This window comes from Bradysia coprophila, chromosome X (assembly GCF_014529535.1).
Source record: "Bradysia coprophila strain Holo2 chromosome X, BU_Bcop_v1, whole genome shotgun sequence".
In the NCBI taxonomy this organism is placed as follows: Eukaryota; Metazoa; Arthropoda; class Insecta; order Diptera; family Sciaridae; genus Bradysia; species Bradysia coprophila.
Window position 1 is genome coordinate 5718267 of NC_050737.1, and position 19918 is coordinate 5738184.

Genomic DNA, 19918 nt, shown 5'->3' on the forward strand with positions numbered 1-19918 from the left:
TTGTTTTTTTTTTCACTTCGAGCAGATGCACAGCCCCATTTTCATTCTCATCTAAATAAAAAAAAAACGAAAGGATTATTTGAGGAGTAGAACAAGACGAAAAAAGTCTCTTAACACTAGAAAAGCAATTTAGTACACGAATTAACCTTCTAAAAAGCTTTAGAGATAAACAATCGATTGACACACAAATCAGTTTAAAATTTTTGCATGAATCATTTGAAATTTCTGTTAATCGGTTAACTTATCGGTTAGAGAAATAGAAACGCAATTTCCTGCACTTTCCTAACGTTTTTGTTATCAAAGAAGCGAAGAAAGTCGTTCAGACGTTCAATAGTTTATAGCTAAACGAGTGACTTTTCTTTTACAAAGTATGTTCAACTAATGTAAAAATGCTTTACAAACCACCACTTGACGCCGTACTCTAAAATACCAATTTTCCAAAATAATATATTGAAAATTCCCGTACGTTTCACACCTTGAGAGGCAGAGAAATAGTTATTGAATTTTTGAAATTTATGCTTGAGAAATAAGTCTGAAATGCCTGAAACATTTTCATTTTCTAGGAATACATATTCAAACTCATAAAGGCTTTCAAGTGGGTTCCGCAAAGTCGAAACACAAACGAAAAACCAAGCGAAAAAATTAACTTTTAGAGTTGCTAATTTAATATGTGATTTTTTTACGCTCGTCGGTCACTGAAATGATCTATACTTTTGTAAATATTTTCTTAATCGTTTGAGGTAAACTCTCAAATTTGATACAGAAAACGGTATTTGTACTGAAGGGAAATCTACTGAACTCAACACCAATTTTTCACTTTTAAATTTAGAGTTAAACTTACTTATTTCGCACGAAACCGATTTTTCCATGGTAAGGCTGTAGGTGATGGTATGAGCCACTATTAGACGACGATGTTAATTTGTCAATAGTTTGTTACAGCCGGACACTCGACGTGCATTGTGTCCAACAAAATAGTGACTGATTTCAGTTTGTCTATTTTCCGACCTTATTACCTCGCATTTGGATAATATCAGCTGCCATCGGTAAAAAAGGTCTTCAGGTAAAAAAGAACCATTTTTTGGGATAAATATTTTTGCTAAACCAAATGTTTTGTTAAACGGTATAACTTCATCTCCGTTTCGTTGAAAATGGGTTTTAAGTAAATCCTAAAACTTTATGGCCGCAGTTACAGATTTAAAACAAATAGTAGCCATAGCGATTCATCAATATGGATTCTTCGAAGAAAAAAATCATATTTCCGTTCACAGTAAAGATACGAATGTGTTTGGCAATGTATACGGTAAATAACAAGTTCTCCACTACCTGATGTGAATATGTGAAGCCTGAAACTAAAATGATTTTTTTAAATATCATTCCTCTGATTCCGAATGATTTTTCTAAATTTACTCTTACAATGAGGAAATTGACAAATAATAGTTTTATTGACTCGGTACTCAACGATTGAAGTATGTTACTCTCCCTGTTCATTCCTATAAAAAATGATTTTCACTTTAGTAGTGAGAAAGCTTCTAATTCATGAATTTCAGTAAAAAAAAAAGTTAGAACAAAAAATGGGTACATGGTGGACTCGAACCCCCGAGCTTCATAAAATTGTGCTTGTAAGCTGACGCCCTACCATCTGAGCAAATGAGCCACTGTCATCGGGCTGAATAAAGTAGAATTTTCGACGACATCTGACAATTTAATTCAATCTGGGTCGACTAATTCCTTTTTAGCTTTTCAAGCTTAGCTTCTGTTGGGTCAAACTGCTCAATGCTACAAATTAATTAACCAAAATGAATTTCATGGATAGAACAGATCTACCACCTAATAGCTGACTTGTTAGTTACGCCTACGAAATTTTGAGTCTTGACAAATTCTAGCTTTGGGTATTGTTCGAAAAATGATTATTTTAACGGCTTGGCTTACCAACTAACTACATGGAAATCGTGAAATATTTAGCATCTTCGGTTCACATATGGAATGCATGACCAACGTTACAATAGTTCCACTTTTTTTGTGGAACTAAAAAAAGTGAAACTATCTTCACGTTCCATATATGCAGCGTTACAATAGTTCCACTTTCTAGATTTCAGAATGCTGAATATCTAGATTTTCTAGCCTAAAAAAGTGGAACTATTGAACACTGCATATATGGAACGTGAAGATAGTTTCACTTTTTCTAGTTTCACTTTTTTCAGCCAATTCCAAAGAGTGAAACTATCTTCACACTGCATATATGCAGAGTTACAATAGTTCCCCTTCTTTAGTTCCACTTTCTTTTTGAACGTGAAACTCTCTTCACCTTCCATATATGCAAGGTTACAATAGTTCCACTTTTCAATTTTCTTACAAGGTTCGGTTAGACTGAATAAGATTTGTCACGATTTGTACCAGTTTTTTCCCCACATTTCATTATTATAGTCGGTACTCGATGTATAGCAAACAATGTAAGACTGTAGTGTTAGGCGAGACGAATGTATCAATTAGTTCGAACGGCTACGAGGTGGAATCCACACAATGCATTTTTCAGTTTTTCTCATTTATTTCGAAAACTTAGGATCGTACCGATTTTTGCGATCGTTGTTTTATGAAGCCCTCCTTTCCAAATCAATCTCACACAACCGTGTAGGCATAGTTAAGAATTACCTAGGATTTTTTGAAAATTGGAAAAAATGGTACATATTCGTACCAGTAAATGCCAAATCATTAACCCTTTTAGGCGCAAATTAATTGCTTAAGTTATCTTAGTATTTAACCTGACCTGAAAAAACCTGACCTGATCCATCGTTGACCTGACATGACGAAATTTAAATAAACACAATTTCAAAATTAAGTAACATACAGCTAATTTAACCGAACAGGTCAGGTATTTCAAGTAAAAAATGAAGTAGATTGGGTTAGGTCAGGTTAGGACGACGATAACTCGGGTCGGGTAAAGTTTAAGTCAGGTTTTTAGTGAATTACCTGAACCTGACCTGAAGCTCTCCCCATAAAGGGGCATAAAGCATGTAAAATGAGTTTTTGTGATTGAACACACATATCCGAACTGAATTACTCAGAGACGGGCATATGCGGCCGAGAGGGTGACCGAAGCTGAATTTTCATATATAATTTTTAGGACGTAATCAAGTGTCCTTGCTTTGTTGTTAGAATGATTGAGTCATTTCTTTGTTTATATTGTTTGTATGTACGTTGTACGTCGTTTGTAACTCGTGATGAAAGCTGAATTTTTCATCACTAAAAACAAAATATAATTCTATTTTGACTTCGGAGTAAATCCAGATCTATTAACAAGATATTTCAACTATACAATAGTGGTCCTTCAGGAATCGTGTCCTTGATTCCTGTATCATGTATAAGAAAAGGAAGAGACTATTGGCACCGGGTGCCAATAGTTTCTTTATAATACTGTGGCTAATGGCACCGAGTGCCAATAGTGTCTCTATTATACTGCGGCTAATGGCACCAGGTGCCAATAGTCTCTTTATTATACTAATGCTAATCGCAACCGGTGCCATTAGCCACAGTATTATAAAGAGACTATTGGAACCCGGTGACATTAGCCACAGTATTACAAAAAGCCTATTGGCACCCGGAAAAATTAAAATTTGAATAAAAAATCCGGTTATTTTGAAAATAAAACTTTACGAAATGTAACGTAAAGGCGGAAAACTCAAGCAATTAATTTGCGCCTAAAAGGTTTAAAACAGGTTTCGAGTCACTTCAGGTAAGGTCAGGTTAGGTAATCAAATTTCAGGTCGAATCAGGTTTCAGGTATTTCAGGACAGGTATCAGGTTGACCTGATCTATCCCGATGTTTAGTTTCTTTTTTGTTCTAGTTGTTTATTTTCTCCTCGCAGTTGTGACACTTTTCGTCCCAGTTTCCATTTTCTGTTCCCAATTGTGTCAGTTTTATTTTATTTGTCACATTCATCCTACGTTTGTACTTTGTAAACAAACCGAACTCAAAGAACAGTTCTACTTGGATCACAAGGGATGAAAGTAAAAAAAAATCAACCGTGTGCGAAGTTTGAAGCCCGTGCCGAAGGCAAAATCTTGGAAAATGTTAATTACAAAAACTAAATCGCATACCTGCACTGACAAAAAAGATTTTCGAGGTGTACCTCGGATATGTATGATATACTACTGTATGCGTCGGGTCGGGCTACAATTCGAGAAATTGTATAAAATCTAGCGTCCACTGCAGATATGTAAATTCAGATCAAAATATTGCTGTTAAACTTCCCAAAAACAAAAAATAAATTAGATGTACCAACAAATATGTACATCAAAATGTCTTTTGCTTGGTATGAGGGCATGCGTATGGTACATTTACTAAGGCACCATAAGTAAACTAATCCGAATGTACGTACACTCTACGTACAGCACGGTAATGTTTCTTTCAGTGTGTGCATGATGTCAGACGTCAAATAAATAAAATCAATTAAATACAAAATAAAAATCATCAGGATATATTAAAATTTCCAATATTGTTCCGTTTTGATTGTGATTTTGCCTTGTGTTTCATAATTTGATAAAAACAATCGAACACGACCGACGCAGCTCTTTTGCTTCTCGATGGTCACTTTCCATACTACTTTAACAATTTTTATGTAAATTAATAAAAAGTGCAGCGAAGAAAAATCAAATTTTGTTTATGAATAGCGAAAGTTTTTGTAGACACAAATCTCGCTTCACTATTTTTACTTGCCAAAATTTATTTCGCTACTTACTCTAACCCAACCCTGCTGCTACCCTTTCCTTCCAAAAACCCCTCATACTTTTAACTCAATATGGGCATCCGTGCGAGGCACCATTTATTAGAAAAAATGTATTACCTCAATAGATTTTAAAGCGAACCTTGTAAGAAAATTGAAAAATGGAACTATTGTAACCTTGCATATATGGAAGGTGAAGAGAGTTTCACGTTCAAAAAGAAAGTGGAACTAAAAAAGTGGAACTATTGTAACTCTGCATATATGCAGTGTGAAGATAGTTTCACTCTTTGGAATTGGCTGAAAAAAGTGAAACTAGAAAAAATGAAACCATCTTCACGTTCCATATATGCAGTGTTACAATAGTTCCACTTTTTTAGGCTAGAAAATCTAGATATTCAGCATTCTGAAATCTAGAAAGTGGAAATATTGTAACGCTGCATATATGGAACGTGAAGATAGTTTCACTTTTTTTAGTTCCACAAAAAAGTGAAACTAAAAAAAGTGGAACTGTTGTAACGTTGGTGAATGCATGATCGATTTACTGAGAGTTCTGGAAATTCTTTATCCAATTCACCGACCCAAATATTGGATTGAAAAGCTGAAACTCTCTGAATTGTGAAGTTTATTCTGTAAACAAATATTCCAACACTTATTTCCAACCAACGCAGCTCTCATTCAGAATGACTTTTGTAATTTCAATCCTACGTTGATGAAACAAAGCCAACAGTCACTGCCATTCGAGATTACTTTGGAGTGAACAGTCAATGTGCGTTAAACAGGATATCAGTTTCTGCATGCTCATAATTTTGAAGTCAGCTTAACATTTCTGAAAAAGCAAATTTGATTAAAGAGATCGCAGTTTCGATGCATTAGCATATTTTTACAGAGGAAGTCCGTCATCGCATCGTTGGGAAGTGGCAGAAAGTAAGAATGCACCAACTCGTTAGAAATATCTTCTAGTCTTGATGGTTTCCACTTCGGTTTCTTGTCTTTATCGAGTATCATTGCTTGGAGGCCTAAGAATGATGAGTGGAAGTTGAATAAGGACACGGTTCCTCGTCCTGATTACGAATCGTTGAGAATTCAGTTGGAAATATAACAAACCTTCGATAAAGTCATTGTCATTCAAATGCCTCATGCATAAACGGTATTCCATCTGCACACACTCTCCCCACGAAAGCCCAAGGTCCAGGGTTATTGCTCAAAACTTGAGTCTCTTTGAGTTGCCAACTCAGTGCCGTCTTCTTTTAATTTCTCAAATATTTCAACCATGACTGCTGCTTTCAGGTCTCGTACGATTCGATACTAAAAATGACGGAATTCTTCAACGAATGACATTCCCTCTCGCCAATTTTATATTACCACGCTGAAAGATTTTCCGGTAGTAATATTCTCACTGTGCAGTGTAATATCGAGGAGACTTTCATAGTTTCCGAAGTCCAAGTCCACCTTACCAACGTCATTCAATACGAATATCTTGTCTAAAAATGCAAAAAAAAATTATTATCGTCTTTGCTGTGGGTCTCAGCATTGGTTCAAATAAACAGATATTCCGCTTTCGCCTATAGATTTCTGGAAGACGATTTTTAGGAATTTGCGCATGGCTTTGTGTGGACCAGACGTGCATAGCATATTACTATTGAGAACAACATAATGGTCACGTGTAGTTAGTTCTTATTTCTTCAGATAAGGTTGACCAACATTATCAGCAGACAATTCAGGTAGAGTTGACGTATAATCAGCTCTGTACTCGATTAATAATTCATATAAGAGTTATACTTGTTCGGTTAGTTGTTCGAATTATACACAGATTTTTTAGGTGCACACAGCACAGCACACACAATGCCAGGACATTCGATATTTTTAAAGTTTTTAACACGAATTGGCAACGGATCATTAGAATATCATATGAATTTATGAAGTTAGTTAAAATGTAACAAATTTTAAGTTAATTTTCCACTTGATTGATTTCAGATGATAGATTTCATTAAATGTTTCTTGCCTCAAATTTCTAAATTACATGTCGGCAATGTATTTTTCTGACTATCCAATTAAGTTGATCGATAAATTTATTGCTTTTTGTTGACAGAAAACGAATGAATTATGACTGACTGTCTCTACGGATCCGAATTTTCAACTAAATAAAATGCTCATAGTTGCGGACGAGAAACTGTGGGAAAATGTCAGGATTTGCAATGTTTCTGTTGTCTGTTAACGAATGAAAGTTTTAGTGCGGGAGAGGACGCTTTCTCCGACAATAAAAAAAAATTTAAACGTTAAAAAAAAATGAAAGAAACTTAAAACGTTTGTACTGTTTCATCTACTTCTTTGTTGCTCAATCCACAACGCCTCATTTGAGTAGTAGGTAGGGTCGTTGATTAGTAATGCATTGGGCCCGAGTTCGATCCTAATGTCTATTTTTATTTTTTTTTTGATTTTACTTACTTCTTTTTATTTCACTATTTCCGCTGATAGAAAAGTTCTTTAGACCCTGGAACCACATTTCCGTCATAAATACTACAACCTCCATGACAAGCCTTCTCTAAAAAAAACTTCCACAGAACAACAATGGAAGTTGCACCAACGACAGCTCTGACGATACTGATTCGGCTTTCGTCCAACACTTGTACGATCAAACTTCATCAGCTAAACAATAGTCCTCTTGTGTAGCCACTTAGATTGCATATGTGTCTGTCCACTCGCTCTAGCATTGGCAATAAATTTAGATACAAAAACTCGTTTTAAGCATTTCAATGTGTCCGTTTATTTTCAAGCATTTCAATGTGTCCGTTTATTTTCAATTATTTGTATAATGTGTTTCAGCTAAAACGTTGTTTCATCACCTATCACCGTGGCGCAGGTGGTAGCACTCGGGATCGAAAGACTGCAGCGCACCCAAAAACAGCAGGTTCGATTCCCGGGGAAAAAGATTGGTTGAAAAGGGTTGTTCAACCGGTTGATACTGTACATTCAGCCCAAAACATCCGACAATTACCGTTCCGAAAGAAATTGTTCGTACTAAATACACTCTAAGTGTAAAGAAACACTATAAGTGTAAATAATGTGATATGATATGTACATATCAACTGGGTCCGAGACCAATCTTTTTTTTTTGTTTTTGTTTTTTTTTTCACTTCGAGCAGATGCACAGCCCCATTCTCATTGTCAGCTAAATAAAAAAAAACGAAAGGATTATTTGAGGAGTGGAACAAGACGAAAGAAATCTCTTAACACTATTGAAGCAATTTAGTACACGAATTAACCTTCTAATAAGCTTTAGAGATAAACAATAGTTTCATTCAGTGGATAAGGCAGTCGATTGACACACAAATGAGTTTATAATTTTCGGATGAATCATTTGAAATTTCTGTTAATCAGAACTTATCGGTTAGAGAAATAGAAACGCAATTTCCTGCACTTTCCTAACGTTTTTGTTATCAAAGAAGCTATGAAAGTCGTTCAGTCGTTCAGACGTTCAATAGTTTATAGCTAAACGAGTGACTTTTCTTTTACATAGTATGTTCAACTAATGTAAAAATGCTTTACAAACCACCACTTGACGCCGTACTCTAAAATACCAATTTTCCGAAATAATATATTGAAAATTCCCGTACGTTTCATACCTTGAGAGGCAGAGAAATATTTATTGAATTTTTGAAATTTATGCTTGAGAAATAAGTCTGAAATGCCTGAAACATTTTCATTTTCTAGGAATACATATTCAAACTCATAAAGGCTTTCAAGTGGGTTCCGCAAAGTCGAAACACAAACGAAAAACCAAGCGAAAAAATTAACTTTTAGAGTTGCTAATTTAATATGTGATTTTTTTACGCTCGTCGGTCACTGAAATGATCTATACTTTTGTAAATATTTTCCTAATCGTTTGAGGTAAACTCTCAAATTTGATACTGAAAACGGTATTTGTACTGAAGGGAAATCTACCGAACTCAACACCAATTTTTCACTTTTAAATTTAGAGTTAAACTTACTTATTTCGCACGAAACCGATTTTTCCATGGTAAGGCTGTAGGTGATGGTATGAGCCACTATTAGACGACGATGTTAATTTGTCCATAGTTTGTTACAGCCGGACACTCGACGTGCATTGTGCCCAACAAAATAGTGACTGATTTCAGTTTGTCTATTTTCCGACCTTATTACCTCGCATTTGGATAATATCAGCTGCCATCGGTAAAAAAGGTTTTCAGGTAAAAAAGAACCATTTTTTTGGATAAATATTTTTGCTAAACCAAATGTTTCGTTAGACGGTATAACTTCATCTCCGTTTCGTTGAAAATGGGTTTTAAGTAAATCCTAAAACTTTATGGCCGCAGTTACAGATTTAAAACAAATAGTAGCCACAGCGATTCATCAATATGGATTCTTCGAAAAAAAAAAAATCATATTTCCGTTCACAGTAAAGATACGAATGTGTTTGGCAATGTATACGGTAAATAACAAGTTCTCCACTACCTGATGTGAATATGTGAAGCCTGAAACTAAAATGATTTTTTAAAATATCATTCCTCTGATTCCGAATGATTTTTCTGAATTTACTCTTATAATGAGGAAATTGACAAATAATAGTTTTATTGACTCGGTACTCAACGATTGAAGTATGTTACTCTCCCTGTTCATTCCTATAAAAAATGATTTTCACTTTAGTAGTGAGAAAGCTTCTAATTCATGAATTTCAGTAAAAAAAAAAGTTAGAACAAAAAATGGGTACATGGTGGACTCGAACCCCCGAGCTTCATAAAACTGTGCTTGTAAGCTGACGCCCTACCATCTGAGCAAATGAGCCACTGTCATCGGGCTGAATAAAGTAGAATTTTCGACGACATCTGACAATTTAATTCAATCTGGGTCGACTAATTCCTTTTTAGCTTTTCAAGCTTAGCTTCTGTTGGGTCAAACTGCTCAATGCTACAAATTAATTAACCAAAATGAATTTCATGGATAGAACAGATCTACCACCTAATAGCTGACTTGTTAGTTACGCCTACGAAATTTTGAGTCTTGACAAATTCTAGCTTTGGGTATTGTTCGAAAAATGATTATTTTAACGGCTTGGCTTACCAACTAACTACATGGAAATCGTGAAATATTTAGCATCTTCGGTTCACATATGGAATGCAGTATCGATTTACTGAGAGTTCTGGAAATTCTTTATCCAATTCACCGACTCAAATATTGATTGAAAAGCTGAAACTCTCTGAATTGTGAAGTTTATTCTGTAAACAAATATTCCAACACCTATTTCCAACCAACGCAGCTCTTATTCATAATGACTTTTGTAATTTCAATGAAACAAAGCCAACAGTCACTGCCATTCGACATTACTTTGGAGTGAACAGTCAATGTGCGTTAAACAGGATATCAGTTTCTGCATGCTCATAATTTTGAAGTCAGCTTAACATTTCTGAAAAAGCAAATTCGATTAAAGAGATCGCAGTTTCGATGCATTTGCATATTTTTACATAGGAAGTCCGTCATCGTTGGGAAGTGGAAGAAAGTAAGAATGCACCAACTCGTCAGAAATATCTTCTAGTCTTGATGGTTTTCACTTCGGTTTTTTGTCTTTATCGAGTATCATTGCTTGGAGGCCTAAGAATGATGAGTGGAAGTTGAATAAGGACACGGTTCCTCGTCCTGATTACGAATCGTTGAGAATTCAGTAGAAAATATAACAAACCTTCGATAAAGTCATTGTCATTCAAATGCCTCATGCATAAACGGTATTCCATCTGCACACACTCTCCCCACGAAAGCCCAAGGTCCAGGGTTATTTCTCAAAATTTGAGTCTCTTTGAGTTGCCAACTCAGTGCCGTCTTCTTTTAATTTCTCAAAAATTTCAACCATGGCTGCTGCTTTCTGGTTTCGTACGATTCGATACTGAAAATGACGGAATTCTTCAACGAATGACATTTCTTATCGCCAATTTTATATTACCACGCTGAAAGATTTTCCGGTAGTAATATTCTCACTGTGCAGTGTAATATCGACGAAACTTTCATAGTTTCCGAAGTCCAAGTCCACCTTACCAACGTCATTCAATACGAATATCTTGTCTAAAAATGCAACAAAATCTTATTATCGTCTTTGCTGTGGGTCTCAGCATTGGTTCAAATAAACAGATATTCCGCTTTCGCTTATAGATTTCTGGAAGACGATTTTTAGGAATTTGCGCATGGCTTTGTGTGGACCAGACGTGCATAGCATATTATTATTGCGAACAACATAATGGTCACGTGTAGTTAGTTCTCATTTCTTCAGATAAGGTTGACCGACTAACATCATCAGCAGACAATTCAGGTAGAGTTGACGTTTAATCAGCTCTGTGCTCGATTAATAATTCATATAAGAGTTATACTTGTTCGGTTAGTTGTTCGAATTATACACAGATTTTTTAGGTGCACACAGCACAGCACACACAATGCCAGGAAAATCGGTATTTTTAACGTTTTTAACACAAATTGGCAAAGGACCATTAGAATATCATATGAATTTATGGAGTTAGTTAAAATGTAACAAATTTTAAGTTAATTTTCCGATTGATTTCAGATGATAGATTTCATTAAATGTTTCTTGCCTCAAACTAAATTACATGTCGGCAATGTGTTTTTCTAGACTATCCAATTAAGTTGATCGATAAATTTATTGCTTTTTGTTGACAGAAAACGAATGAATTATGACTGACTGTCTCTACGGATCCGAAAATTCAACTAAATAAAATGCTCATAGTTGCGGACGAGAAACTGTGGGAAAATGTCAGGATTTGCAATGTTTCTGTTGTCTGTTAACGAATGGAAGAAACTTAAAACGTTTGTACTGTTTCATCTACTTCTTTGTTGCTCAATCCACAACGCCTCATTTGAGTAGTAGGTAGGTTCGTTCATTAGTAATGCATTGGGCCCGAGTTCGATCCCAATGTCTATTTTGATTTTTTTTTTGATTTTACTTACTTCTTTTTATTTCACTATTTTCGCTGATAGAAAAGTTCTTTAGACCCTGGAACAACATTTCCGTCATAAATTCGTCAACCTTCTTGGCAATTCAACCTTTAAAAAAAAATCTTCCACAGAGCAAAAATGAAAGTTGTATTAACGACAGCTCTGACGATACTGATTTGGATTTTCGTCCAACACTTGTGCGATCAAACTTCATCACCTAAACAATAGTTCTCTTGTGTAGCTACTTAGATTGCGTATGTGTGCTGTCCACTCGCTCTAGCATTGGCAATAGATTAAGATATGAAAACTCGTTTTGTGTTTCAATGTGTCCGTTTATTTTCAATCATTTGTATAATGTGTTTCAGCTAAAACGTTGTTTCATCACCTATCACCGTGGCGCAGGTGGTAGCACTCGGGATCGAAAGACTGCAGCGCACCCAAAGACAGCAGGTTCGATTCCCGGGGAAAAAGATTGGTTGAAAAGGGTTGTTCAACCGGTTGATACTGTACATTCAGCCCAAAATCGCCGACATCAATTACCGTTCCACAAGAAATTGATCGTACTAAATACACTCTAAGTGTAAAGAAACACTATAAGTGTAAATAATGTGATATGATATGTACATATCAACTGGGTCCGAGACCAATCTTTTTTTTTGTTTTTTTTTTAATTTTTTTTATCGCTTCCAGCAGATGCACAGCCCCATTTTCATTCTCATCTAAATAAAAAAAAACGAAATTAGAGGATTATTTGAGGAGCAAAACAAGACGAGTACAGCTATTAATACTAGAAAATAAACATGGTACGCAAGTTAACCTTCTAATAAGTTTTAGAGAAAAAAAAATTGTTGCACTCAGTGGATAAGGTAATCGATTGACACACAAATTTTCAGTTTCTATTTTACACACGTCGACTTAATAGCGCAGTGTGTAAGTCGTTAGCCTCACACTGAATTATTGTGCTGAAAGTTCGTAAGTTCGAAATCGCTGACACATTAATAAAAAAATTATTAATGCTATGTGATATACGAATCCAACGAGCGAATACATCAGACACCAATCGCCATCTATCAGCAAATGGTGGGAACAAAAAGCTCTTCAGTCAGCAGTCAGCAAGCGATTTAGTAAGGTGCTTGGCTACGTCGTAGAAGACATTCTCATAGAATTTCTGGTCGGTATTATCATGGGAAAAGCTCTTCAATCAGCAATCAAGCAAGCGATATAGTAAGGTGCTTGGCTATGTCGTTGAAGAGAATGTTCTCAAGGTCTGGGTTGCTGAAATACAGATGTCGCAGTGAACGATGCTACCATCATCAAAATGAGATCCAATCAATGGAATGGAAAAACTCACACACGTTCGGCTGGTTGTCTCTAACAGAGAGACAGTTGGTAACATTTGTCATCAATAGTAATAAATTAACATATAAGTTAAGATTGTACTATAGCATACCAATAAAGGTGTCAAAAACATGGTTTCATGCCATGTTTTTTTAAAAAAAAAAAAAAAATTTTACACATAAATCATTTGAAATTTCTGTTAATTGGAACTTTTCTATTATAGAGAAATACAAACGCAACTTCCCGCACTTTCATAATGTGTTTGCTATAAAAGAAGCAATAAAGTCTTCAGAAATTCAATGGTTTATAGCGAAACGAGGGATTTTAAGTATGTTCAATTAAAGGAAAAATCCATTACAAACCAGAAAGCTCTGTGTCCTCTTGAAGCTTCCATTACGTTTCATGCCCATGCCAGAGGCAGAGAAGTATTGAGTTTTTGAAATTTATAATTGAGAAATAGCCCTCGAACTCATAAACTTTCAAGTGGGTTCCACAAAGTCAAAAAATTAACTTTTCGAGTTGCCAATTTAATATTGTGGTCATTTGGTCGCTCGTAGGTCACCGAAACTCTTTATATTTTTGAAAATATTTTCCTAAAAGTTCAAGCGAAACTCGCAAATTTGATAATGAAAATTGATCGAAAACCTTATTTTAACTGAAGCGAAATCTACCGAACTCAACACCTTTTAACACTTTTAGATTTAAACTTACGTATTTCGCACGGCACCGACTTTTCCATGGTATGTCTGCAGGTATGAGCCACTATTAGACGGCGATGTTAATTCGTCCATAGTTTGTTCCAGCCGGACACTCGACGTGCATTGTGCCCAACAAAATAGTGACTGATTTTAGTTTGTCTGTTTTCTGACCTCATTACCTCGCACTCGCAAACGTATGATTGAAACATTGTGGCCAAATTTACCTTTCAGGTGAATCATCATAACAGGGTGTGTATAATCAAAGCTGACATTGCAGGTATTTTTTCAGGTAATAAAGAAATATTTTTCGAGATATTTTTGCTAAGCTAAATGTTTCGTTAGACGGTTCCTTAATCTTCATTTCGTTGAAAATCGGTTTAAAGTAAATTCTGAAATAGAATGAGTGTCAACTTTATGACCGCAGTTAAATACAGTTGAAAAAATGGGAACCATAAAAAACGCAATTCATCAATATGGATTCTTCAAAGAAAAAAAATCATATTTCCCTTCACATAAAAGATACGAAGGTTTTTAGCAATGGATACTGGAAATAGCAAATTCTCTACTACCTGACATGACGTTAATATGTAAAGCCTGAAACCATAAAATGATTTTTTAAAATTTTCTAAGCAAAACTTCTTAATTCACTGTCTTATCTATTTGTGTACGAGTGCGATTTGTCCGAAAATCAAAATGATTATTTTCACCCTTATCCAATTCACTGGCTCAAACATACATTAAAGAACAAATCTCTTTGAACTCGGACAATGATGAGATGATCAAACCAATAGCCACTAGCATATGGGTTACACATTCAGAAATAACTTATTATCGATAACAGAGACGGTACCCAACGATTAAAGTATGTAACTACCTCTGTTAATTCCTATAAAATACGATTTTCACTTGATGTAGTGAAAAAGCTTAAAATTTCTTAAATAAAAAAAAAGTTTGAAAAAGTGTGTCCATGGTGGATCTGGACTCGAACCCCCGAAATTCATAAAATATTTGCTTGTAAGCCGACGCTCTTCCATCTGAGCTAATGAGCCACTGTCATCGGACTAAACAAATTAGTATTTTCGGCGCCGTCTGACAATTTAATTCAATTGTGAAACTGCTCAATGCTTCAGATTACTTCACCAAAATTAATTTCATGGCGAACAGATATACCACCTAATGGCTGAGAATTTGTTAGCTACGCCTACGAAATTTTGAGTGTTGGCAAATTCCAACGTTACGAATTGTTCGAAAATCGTGAAATATTCAGCATCGTCGGTTCACATGGAATGTATGACTGATCTATTGAGAGTTCTGAAAATCCTTTATCCTCTATTTCACCGACTCAAATGTGGATTGAAAAGCTCAAACTCTCTGAATTGTAACGTTTAATATGAGATTCTGTGCACAAACATTCCAAGGCTTATTTTCCATCACAGCTCTCATTCCGAATGATCTTTTTGATGAAACAAAACCAATCGCCTCTGGCATGCAAATTTGGTAAAAGAGGTCGCAGTGTTGATGCATTGACAGATTTTTACATAGAAAGTTCGTCATTGTTGGGAAGTGGCAGAAAGTAAGAATGCACCAACTCGTCAGAATTATCTTCAAATCTTCATCACTTGGTCCTCATCTAGTACCATTGCTCGGTAGCCTAAGAATGATTAGTGGAAGTTAAATTACAACACAGTTCCTCGACAAGATTACGAATCGTTGGGAATTCATTTCGAGATATTACGTACCTTCGATAAAGTCATTGTCGTCCAAATGTCTCATGCATAAACGGTATTCCATCTGCATACACTCTCCCAACGAAAGGCCAAGGCTCAGGGTAAATGAGCGAAATGTGAACTTTAAACTTATGGTGCCAGTGATTGGAGTATCTGTGAATGTATTGTAGGTTCGGCGTTTGGTGAGCCCATTAACTGTCGTCTTCTTTCAATTTTTCAAATATTTCTTCCACTGATGACGCATCAAATGCACAGATCATTCTTTCAAAACCAACTGAGAATATATTCAGCCTTTGCAGTAGTGGGGGGCGATTCCTGCATGAAGTGATCGTTGGATATACATTCAGTCGATGACCAGTCATTTTCAAATAAAAGTTAAGCTTTCCCTATAGTCTCGGCAGAAAGAATGATCAAGCTTTATCTGGAAAGTTTGAGTCATAACGGGTCATTGAAAAAATCTGGAATTGAATTTACGTGACTTATCGATAACAATTTCGAACCTTCTGTAGCTATGCGATATTTGCCATAAATTTAAATACCAACGCCCGAAGCCATCATAATTCCATCGATCAGAGTCACAAAAATGTAGGTTTCAGGCATACAATCACGTGATCGGTTACATTCAACTGAGTGGTCACAGAACGTGTCGAAATTGCATGTATGCTTTCAGGTCTCGTACGATTCGATACTGAAAATGAAGGAATTCTTCAACGAATGGCATTCCTTATCGACAATTTTATATTACCACTCAAATCAACTATGGATACACCTGCGGTGTTTACTTTCACTGCGGTTTGTTGGCCAAACACGTTGAGATCCATAGCATTTGTGATATGTAACAAATGACCCGAACGGTTTGTTTTTCCACATAGTTGCCATCTCGTTCCCTTTGGATGACTTGCTGATAGATTTTCCGGTAGTAATATTCTCACTGTGCAGTTTGATGTAGAGGAAACTTTCATAGTTTGCGAGGTCTAAGTCCACCTTACCAACGTCATTCAATTCGAATACCTTACCTGAAAATCCAACAAAATTTTATTATCGTCTTTGCTGTTGGTTCAAATAAACAGATATTCCACTTTCGTCTAGAGATTTCTGGGAGACGATTTTTTAGGCATTTTCGCATGTGGACCAGAACATGCTAAAAAGTCTAAGTCTTAGCCAAGACATACATATTACTATCTGCGAACACCATAATGGTTAGGTATAGTTAGTTCCCATTTCTTCAGATACGGTTGACCGACTAACATTATCAGCAGACATTTGAGCGAGAGTTGACATATCATCAGCGCTTGATTAATAATTCATATAAGAGTTATCATAGCACTGTCGGTGCATTGGAGTTACGCAATTTTGGTTAGTTCTTCAAATTATACACAGAATTTTTAGATGCACACAGCAAACACTGCTTTATGGAATAGTTAAAATTTGATTTGACAGTGCTTTGTTTGATTCCATGATAGATTTCATAAAATGTACTTTTCTAGACTATCCAATTAAGCTGATCGAGAAAGTTATTGCTTTTTATTGACAGAAAACGAATGAATTATGACTGACTGGTCTCTACGGATCCGAATATTCAACTAAATAAAACGCTCATAGTTGCGGACGAGAAACTGTGCGTAAATGTCAGGGTTTGCAATGTTTCCGTTGTCAGTTAACGGATGGAAGAAACCTAAAACGTTTCATCTACTTCTTTGTTGCTCAATCCACAACGCCTCATTTGAGTAGTAGGTAGGGTCGTTGACTAGTAGTGCACTGGGCCCGAGTTCGATCCTAACGGCTATTTTGTTTTTGTTTTTTTTTTTATTTTACTTACTTCTTTTTATTTCACTATTTTCGCTGATAGAAAAGTTCTTTAGACCCTGGAACAACATTTCTGTCATAAATTCGTCAATCTTCTTGGCAAGTCAACCTTTAAAAAAAATCTTCCACAGAGCAAAAATGAAAGTTGCATCAACGACAGCTCTGACGATACTGATTTGGCTTTTCGTCCAACACTTGTGCGATCAAACTTCATCAGCTAAACAATAGTCCTCTTGTGTAGCTACTTAGATTGCGTATGTGTGCTGTCCACTCGCTCTAGCATTGGCAATAAATTTAGATATGAAAACTCGTTTTATGCGTTTCAATGTGTCCGTTTATTTTCAATTATTTGTATTTATAATGTGTTTCAGCTAAAATGTTGTTTCATCACCTATCACCGTGGCGCAGGTGGTAGCACTCGGGATCGAAAGACTGCAGCGCACCCAAAGACCGCAGGTTCGATTCCCGGGGAAAAAGATTGGTTGAAAAGGGTTGTTCAACCGGTTGATACTGTACATTCAGCCCAAAATCGCCGACATCAATTACCGTCCTACAAGAAATTGATCGTACTAAATACACTCTAAGTGTAAAGAAACACTATAAGTGTAAATAATGTGATATGATATGTACATATCAACTGGGTCCGAGACCAATCTTTTTTTTTGTTTTTTTTTATTTATCGCTTCCAGCAGATGGACAGCCCCATTTTCATTCTCATCTAAATTAAAAAAAACGAAATTAGAGGATTATTTGAGGAGCGAAACAAGACGAGTAACGTCTGTTAATACTAGAAAATAAACATGGTACGCAAGTTAACCTTCTAATAAGTTTTAGAAAAAAAACATTGTTTCGCTCAGTGGATAAGGCAATCGATTGACACACAAATTTTCAGTTTCTATTTTACACATAAATCATTTGAAATTTCTGTTAATTAGAACTTTTCTATTAGAGAAATACAAACGTAACTTCCCGCACTTTCATAATGTGTTTGCTATCAAAGAAGCAATAAAGTCTTCAGAATTTCAATGGTTTATAGCGAAACGAGGGATTTTACTTTTACAAAGTATGTTCAATTAAAGGAAAAATCCATTACAAACCAGAAAGCTCTGTGTCCTCTTGAAGCTTCCCTTACGTTTCATGCGAGAGGCAGAGAAGTATTGAGTTTTTGAAATTTATAATTGAGAAATAGGCCTCGAACTCATAAACTTTCAAGTGGGTTCCACAAAGTCAAAAAATTAACTTTTCGAGTTGCCAATTTAATATTGTGGTCATTTGGTCGCTCGTAGGTCACCGAAACTCTTTATATTTTTGAAAATATTTTCCTAAAAGTTCAAGCGAAACTCGCAAATTTGATAATGAAAATTGATCGAAAACCTTATTTTAACTGAAGCGAAATCTACCGAACTCAACACATTTTAACACTTTTAAATTTAGATTTAAACTTACGTATTTCGCACGGCACCGACTTTTCCATGGTATGTCTGCAGGTATGAGCCACTATTAGACGACGATGTTAATTCGTCCATAGTTTGTTCCAGCCGGACACTCGACGTGCATTGTGCCCAACAAAACAGTGACTGATTTTAGTTTGTCTGTTTTCTGACCTCATTACCTCGCACTCGTAACATCATACGTTTGAAACATTGTGGCCAAATTTACCTTTCAGGTGAATCATCATATCAGGGTGTGTATAATCACAGCTGACATTGCAGGCATTTTTTCAGGTAATAAAGAAATATTTTTCGAGATATTTTTGCTAGGCCAAATGTTTCGTTAGACGGTTCCTTAATCTTCATTTCGTTGAAAATCGGTTTAAAGTAAATTCTGAAATAGAATGAGTGTCAACTTTATGACCGCAGTTAAATACAGTTGAAAAAATGGGAACCATAAAAAACGCAATGCATCAATGTGGATTCTTCAAAGAAAAAAAATCATATTTCCCTTCACATAAAAGATACGAAGGTTTTTAGCAATGGATACTGGAAATAGCAAATTCTCTACTACCTGACATGACGTTAATATGTAAAGCCTGAAACCATAAAATGATTTTTTAAAATTTTCTAAGCAAAACTTCTTAATTCACTGTCTTATCTATTTGTGTACGAGTGCGATTTGTCCGAAAATCAAAATGATTATTTTCACCCTTATCCAATTCACTGTCTCAAACATACATTAAAGAACAAATCTCTTTGAACTCGGACAATGATGAGATGATCAAACCAATAGCCACTAGCATATGGGTTACACATTCAGAAATAACTTATTATCGATAACAGAGACGGTACCCAACGATTAAAGTATGTAACTACCTCTGTTAATTCCTATAAAATACGATTTTCACTTGATGTAGTGAAAAAGCTTAAAATTTCTTAAATAAAAAAAAAGTTTGAAAAAAGTGTGTCCATGGTGGATCTGGACTCGAACCCCCGAAATTCATAAAATATTTGCTTGTAAGCCGACGCTCTTCCATCTGAGCTAATGAGCCACTGTCGTCTGACTAAACAAATTAGTATTTTCGGCGTCGTCTGACAATTTAATTCAATTGTGAAACTGCTCAATGCTTCAGATTACTTCACCAAAATTAATTTAATGGCGAACAGATATACCACCTAATGGCTGAGAATTTGTTAGCTACGCCTACGAAATTTTGAGTGTTGGCAAATTCCAACGTTAC

General features: G+C 35.6%; 5 long non-coding RNA genes across 6 annotated transcripts; all 5 read right to left on the reverse strand.

Moving 5' to 3' along the window:
• Positions 1-3: 3 nt before the first annotated feature.
• LOC119085300 lies at positions 4-969 on the reverse strand. Its single transcript, XR_005089271.1, has 2 exons — positions 842-969; positions 4-51 (listed from the first exon to the last, which is right to left on the reverse strand). It is a non-coding gene; the product is annotated as an uncharacterized LOC119085300 (long non-coding RNA).
• Positions 970-5325: 4356 nt separating this feature from the next.
• On the reverse strand, positions 5326-7305 carry LOC119085322. The gene is made up of 5 exons (XR_005089275.1): positions 7167-7305; positions 6084-6202; positions 5826-6026; positions 5606-5737; positions 5326-5547 (listed from the first exon to the last, which is right to left on the reverse strand). It is a non-coding gene; the product is annotated as an uncharacterized LOC119085322 (long non-coding RNA).
• Positions 7306-7842: 537 nt separating this feature from the next.
• Positions 7843-8838, reverse strand: LOC119085316. Its single transcript, XR_005089274.1, has 2 exons — positions 8711-8838; positions 7843-7890 (listed from the first exon to the last, which is right to left on the reverse strand). It is a non-coding gene; the product is annotated as an uncharacterized LOC119085316 (long non-coding RNA).
• Positions 8839-9933: 1095 nt separating this feature from the next.
• Positions 9934-15830, reverse strand: LOC119085312. Of its 2 annotated transcripts, XR_005089273.1 has the most exons (5): positions 11688-11831; positions 10675-10793; positions 10417-10617; positions 10202-10328; positions 9934-10143 (listed from the first exon to the last, which is right to left on the reverse strand). It is a non-coding gene; the product is annotated as an uncharacterized LOC119085312 (long non-coding RNA). The 2 variants fall into 2 exon arrangements; XR_005089272.1 differs by lacking the exons at positions 10417-10617; positions 10675-10793; positions 11688-11831 and adding an exon at positions 15451-15830.
• LOC119085329 lies at positions 12347-13859 on the reverse strand. The gene is made up of 2 exons (XR_005089276.1): positions 13725-13859; positions 12347-12394 (listed from the first exon to the last, which is right to left on the reverse strand). It is a non-coding gene; the product is annotated as an uncharacterized LOC119085329 (long non-coding RNA).
• Positions 15831-19918: the final 4088 nt, after the last annotated feature.